The sequence below is a fragment of the Nansenia antarctica genome (genome assembly GCF_963989245.1).
Source record: "Nansenia antarctica genome assembly, chromosome: 14".
In the NCBI taxonomy this organism is placed as follows: domain Eukaryota; kingdom Metazoa; phylum Chordata; class Actinopteri; order Argentiniformes; family Microstomatidae; genus Nansenia; species Nansenia antarctica.
In genome coordinates, this window is record NC_137684.1 from 19,536,972 (window position 1) to 19,542,971 (window position 6,000).

Genomic DNA, 6,000 nt, shown 5'->3' on the forward strand with positions numbered 1-6,000 from the left:
CAGAAATGCAAATACAACAGCAACATTAAAAGCCACTTATAGTGGCCTATATGCCACTGAGGGGCTCTGCCCTGCGCAAGGTATGGGCATATAGCCACACAGAGAGGGGAGGGTCTAATGGGGTTTTAATAGATGAATGCCATCAGCAGGGTGAATCTTCACCAGGCTCCTCTGTAACAGCAGGGGATGGACACCCGGGCCATGTTTTTTTCCTAGTGATGAATGGCTGTAATTAGTTTGACTTTTTCATATAATGCTATCATAGCAATGAAACACACATGCGCCCAGGAGAATGCAGATGTGATTGGTGGCAAGAATGGACATGCAAAGGGAAGATGAAGGAGGAAAGAAAAGTTAGAGACTCAAGTATGAACAGATGAGAGGATGGAAGAACAAATAGACAAGTTGAGTAGTGTGATGGATAGAGGTGAATGGGGGCAGGGGAACTTGGAAAGTCAGCTTATTATTATCTTCAAAGGACTCGCTAACAAACCGTGACATCTCCTTGGAAAGCGCTGGCCTTTGACATGATCTGGTAGTGGCAGGTTTCTAATTTAGAACAAGGTCTTTAGGTGTGACACGGTTGTCTCTCTGTCCCCTATCTCGACCTCCTGGCACATTTCTGTCATCTTCTAGCCCTTAATGATGTATCATCAGGTCTCGGCCAGGGCTGTGTGATTCAGGGGGCTCCGGGTCCGCTCTAGGCCACTGGATTGAGTCAGAGAGACACGGTGCACCCTCTGCTCTGTCCAAAAATAACCTCTCAAAGGATAGAAGAGAACATTATTTTGATGCATTTGGCTTTCAGGTTTTTTACGGATTTGGACTTTCAAAGAGCAGCACACACAGGAATTTAAACACACTGGAAAAGATAAATCTTTATTTCTCCCTGTTGTAACAATACAAAGTCTACAAGTACAAGAACAAATTCAATTCAAAACTGTACATTCTATCTAGTGGTAATACATAGACTGAACGTGGTGCGCATCATCATCATCATCATCATCACCATCACCACACCCATAGTGATGTACCAACCAACTACTACAAAGCTTGTACGGGTGGACATTCACTGTAAGGCAACTGTTACCATGACAACCTTGAGACTAAAACGGTAGACGGATGCTCCCATCCTTACAGTTATAAGGCGAGGATTACAATATTGATTACGTCACTTTCAAAGTTACTTAACAAAACTAAGTATCAAATGTCTCCTGTAAAGACATCACCGAGCTTGTTGTTACATTGCAGGAGAGAAGGGTACATCATGTTCAGTGGTTCCAGTTGGAGGGGGGCCTTGCCTGTGCTCCCCTTTCCCGCCCTTATCTCATTGCTCAGATCGACTACAACTAGAAAGGATTTGGGAAGAGAACCTGCTTTGGATTGTGTTGCAATGTTCTGCAATGTCTGTCTGTCGACAACGCCTGAGGATTCTACCGTCGAATACAGGGGCTTTTTTTCCTGGGTGTCACAACGACATGTTGGCGATGAAGAACGGGGGGGACTCCCTGCTCACAACTTTGCCTTATTACAGAGGCACAGTATACCGGGACTCCAGAGGAGATGTGTGTTCCCTACCATGTCTGATTTCCCCTGCTTTGAGGCCCAATTAAATCCCCTTTGTACTGCAGAAGCTGTTTAAAATTCCTGTATCTCCCAGTTTGCTGCTGCCACCACTGCTCACTTTCTGGGGAGGGAGGGAGGGAGGGAGGGATGGAGGCAGGGAGAGGGCGGGTTGCAATTTAGCACCATTGCTGCTCTCCAGGGCAATCATTTCATTCCAGAGTTGGGCACATCCTATCTCTATATGGTAGAAGTCTTCTGGTCATTTACTAAGTGGAAGTTAATTCTGATAACTTGAGAAATGTAAACGTTATTGCTGATAACCGATTATGGTTCATGTCAGGGTCACTGTTGTAAATGGAACACTGTGAAGGGGTTTTTATAGACAAATACAGTGTCTTTTGTGGGTGTGTGGGGGGGATGCTTTACTCCCCCCCCGACACAAAAATTCTGCACTATATGGATCAATCAGAAAGTTCATGACAGCAATTAGTTAAGAGCTAAGCAGGATTCACGGTGAGGCAATCCCTTTTTCCTTACACTGAGGCGATTATTTTGTCAGCCCTCTTTTCTCTCATTGCAAAGCTGACAAGTAAAGGGAGGGAAACCGAGGGAAACCGAGGGCCACCTACAGTATGTTCAATATGAATTCATTATCCTGAAAAATGTCCGTTCCATAGACTTCACCTTCCCATTAAATCTATCCTACAGAGACCTTCTCTGATACACCCCACTGGTTATTTTGCGCATCACTCGGTGTAGGCTATGTTCTAATTTTGGTCAGTTACTCCAATTGCACTCTCAACGGTGTACATTATTGCTGACGACGATGTCATTTTATACGTTTTAAATGTTTTATGTTATGTTCCATCTCTTACATTTTCTGTTATGGCTAATATCAGTATGGTACCTTGGTGCTTGTAAATGAACTCAATTGATTTTCACTTTCATCTTATTGCTAATGGAGTCGTTTTTCAGCTACACTAAAGCCTCAGTCAAGACAGGGGCTGAACACCTATTTGCCGAGGTGGTAGAGCGAGAAAACCTAACCATATAATTGTATTCATGCAATAATGCACAAATCACAAAAGACACACGTCTGCCTTTTTTTTTTTAAACAGACATTGTAGCATAGAGATAACTACTGTCACTAATGATATTGCATGGTTGCTGATCAATGCTTTAGTTTTGGGTGTGACAACCATCCTATTCGCTGTTTTATAATCTGTACAAGCCCTTCTGGTATCACCATATACATTTTTAGCTGATTTTTTGTCCTTATCTTCAGCCTCCAGACAAAAATACCACATATTATAGAATCTAACACAGCGGGAGAGGGCGTCTACGTTGTTTCTACAAATAACTTTAGTGAGATGCTCAGCATCAACCTCGACTGTGACTGGTACACAATGTTTTCCACTCATACAATTCCCTGACTAGTTGACATAAATAGATCACCAAATAGATAAAACCCACAACTGCTTCTAACCGCTACTGAATCAAAAACCCACACAGCAGTGCAATCAACAACCTATATCTAGAAAGGTGGTTTTTAAAAAGTGACCCTCCTTTGCTTTGTAACTGCAGTTCATCCAGTTCAGTTGAGGCTTGCTCAGAATGTCCCCAAACAGTGTTTGTAATTGAGTTCCTGTAGATAAACATGGTCTCTTGGTCCTTTGCAGTGGTTTGCTAGCCGCGCTAGGGTCTTCCATTCTTTTGTAGCTCCTCATAGAAACGGTGTCCTTAACCCTGCTTAGTTTCTATGGCCCATATTAACCTGGTTTTGGAAGTCCAGTCCATGGTGTTGGCTTGGAGGTCAGAGGGTTGGGGACATGGTGTGTGTCCAGACCATGGCTACTAGTTGCTCCGGCAGGGCCAGCCTACCTGTGGTGCTGTGTCAGTAATCCAGAAACGGGTGTCAGATTTATTCTCCTCTGTGGTAAAACTCTTGGCTTCGCTGCATTCTTCTATTCATCCTCTCACCACGTCACTCTGTCCAGAAAAAAAAAAGAAGTATATTAAAACACTAACTAATAGTACAGATACAATAACTGTCAGACACAATCCCCAGCCAAATGAATCATAACCACATACAGTACACCATATTTCTGTTCTCTCAATTTGTTATTGTTCTCTTGTGTATGTGCACATAGACCTAAACGCATGTCGTGTTATAATCATTTATAATGTTCTCAGTTCGCCTACCTGTTAAAAATAATTCTACTCCCTGTGCTTTTTCACAAGCTGCACTGCGACTCTGGAATTCTCTCCCCCAGCCACTCAGAGACTCACCTTCACTCTCCACTTTTAAATCCCAACTCAAAACCTACCTGTTCTCCCATGCATACAACCTTCCCTACCCTTAACCATCTCCCCTAACCTTGCCACCCACTCCCTCCCCAGGACATTGCTGTGTTAATTGTTTCCTGTGCCTGTTCGTTAATACTGTGTTCTATGTGCTCATGTTATCCGATGCCTGTTGTTTCCGTGTTTCTGTGTGCCCATATTGTCAGCGTCTTTGAGTCACTGAAAAGTGCTTCATAAATATAATGAATTATTATTATTATTATTATTATTATTTATTGTTCTTTCCCTTGACATACAGTTGAAGACTCTGCCAGGCTGTCTTGTGCAGTTCCTGTAATGTTAATTAACTCACCCCACACGGAGAGTGTGGTGCTCCACATGGAGACAAGGTCTGGACATTTACAGACAGACCAGACAGGTGAGCTGGTAGTTACATTATTTCCTACACCATTATTACCACACAAGCCACTCCAGGTACGGTTATGGTTATGGTTCAATGGTATGAACAGAAATAGAAATATATATATATTTATTTTTTTACTTCTCAAGCATATTCTGCAGAATCTTATCCGAGTTGTATTCACATGTCAGTTCTCTGGGAGTTAAGCAATCAGGCAGGCAGCCTTATGCTTGCTTTGACCAAAGCAATGTAATCGACACTGACTGGCTGACTGGCTGACAGAACACAGACTCCATTTGCCAGGCAACAGAAGATGAGTCACTGAGCTGTGACTGCAAATGGCTGTCTGGTGACAGCTCTGAGTCAGGTCCTCAGAATGTGGTGACAGATGCCATCTCATTTGAACTACTCCGCCTATGCTTGACCTGGTGAGGTATCCCAGGAGGTGGGTGGTACATGGCACCGGGCCCTGCTGTGAACCTAAGCCAAGCACTCTGCTAATTACCATGGAAAATCTTCCCCAAACGCCATGGATAACATGCAGGAGCAACATGTGCTGCCACACTGCCTACTCTGTTTTCTTACCATCCATGCTGGCAGATACTGTACTCAATGTAATCAATATACAGGAATGTATTTTTAATTTCTCCAACAAACATGAGCGACGAGAGAATAGCTTTTATTTATTTTAGGGCACATTACACACTAAGCCCAGGGCACAGAATATACAGTATTCACCAAGTATGGCACAATAAATCAAAATGATAACTGCATTTACTGATGGTTTGAGGCAGAGTATCAGCACACGGGTACACAAGAGGAATGCAAAGAGCAGCACTAAAAATAGAGGAGACTCCCTCTTCCAGTCAATGACCCACAACTGAATCCAGTTTGTCTCTCTGGTGCCCATCACAGGGCCAGGGCAGCTGTTTTATTCTTGAGCACTGAGTGCTTTATGGCAATGCTGGGAGCTTCCAGCAACAGCTGTGTTTACTGGGTTGCTACAGTCCCAAGAGGAGGATCATGTCTGAACTATCGCTTTTTTCAGGCCATGCGCTCTGCGTGCATGAATAGTCTGTGTGCACAAATCAACTTTTTTTAGTCAAAGATTGTTTTTGGAAATGTCCCAATATGCCTACTCCTTGATCAAGCTTCTTATCAAGCCATTGAATAACTTGAAACTGCTATGAGCCTTGAGCTTAGCTACTGTAACTATGTACACACCCACAGGGGTCTTATTGTGTATCTATTTTGGTTCAATGTTATCATTGTCTAAATCCTGATGGTACTTAGGAGAAGGCTACTGGGAGGAGCGTCTTGCTTTTTTAGTGGAGGATTAAACATGCCTGTAATAAAGAGGCAATATTACACATTTACGGAATATATATATGGTACCTAGACTCTTCGTTCTACTCAAAGCATACCATCATTGTCACTATATTTTGGCTAGAGCATACAGTACGCGAAACGGTTTTTTTTATTTGCTCAATCTGAGTTCAATACCTGAACGGCAAACTTTAATAAAGGGTGTCCACAGAGAGAAAGAAATAATGATGGATTGCCAGGTCCACCCACACCAAACCCAGAACAGATCTAAGCCTGCAGTGCACATACCAGCCTTCTCACGTAGCATTATGGTAAACAGTGTTCCCACACATTAACTTGCAATGCTGCAATTCCGCCAAAGAAACAGATCAAAGGAAATTATATGATACTTTAGCTTGTAAGTA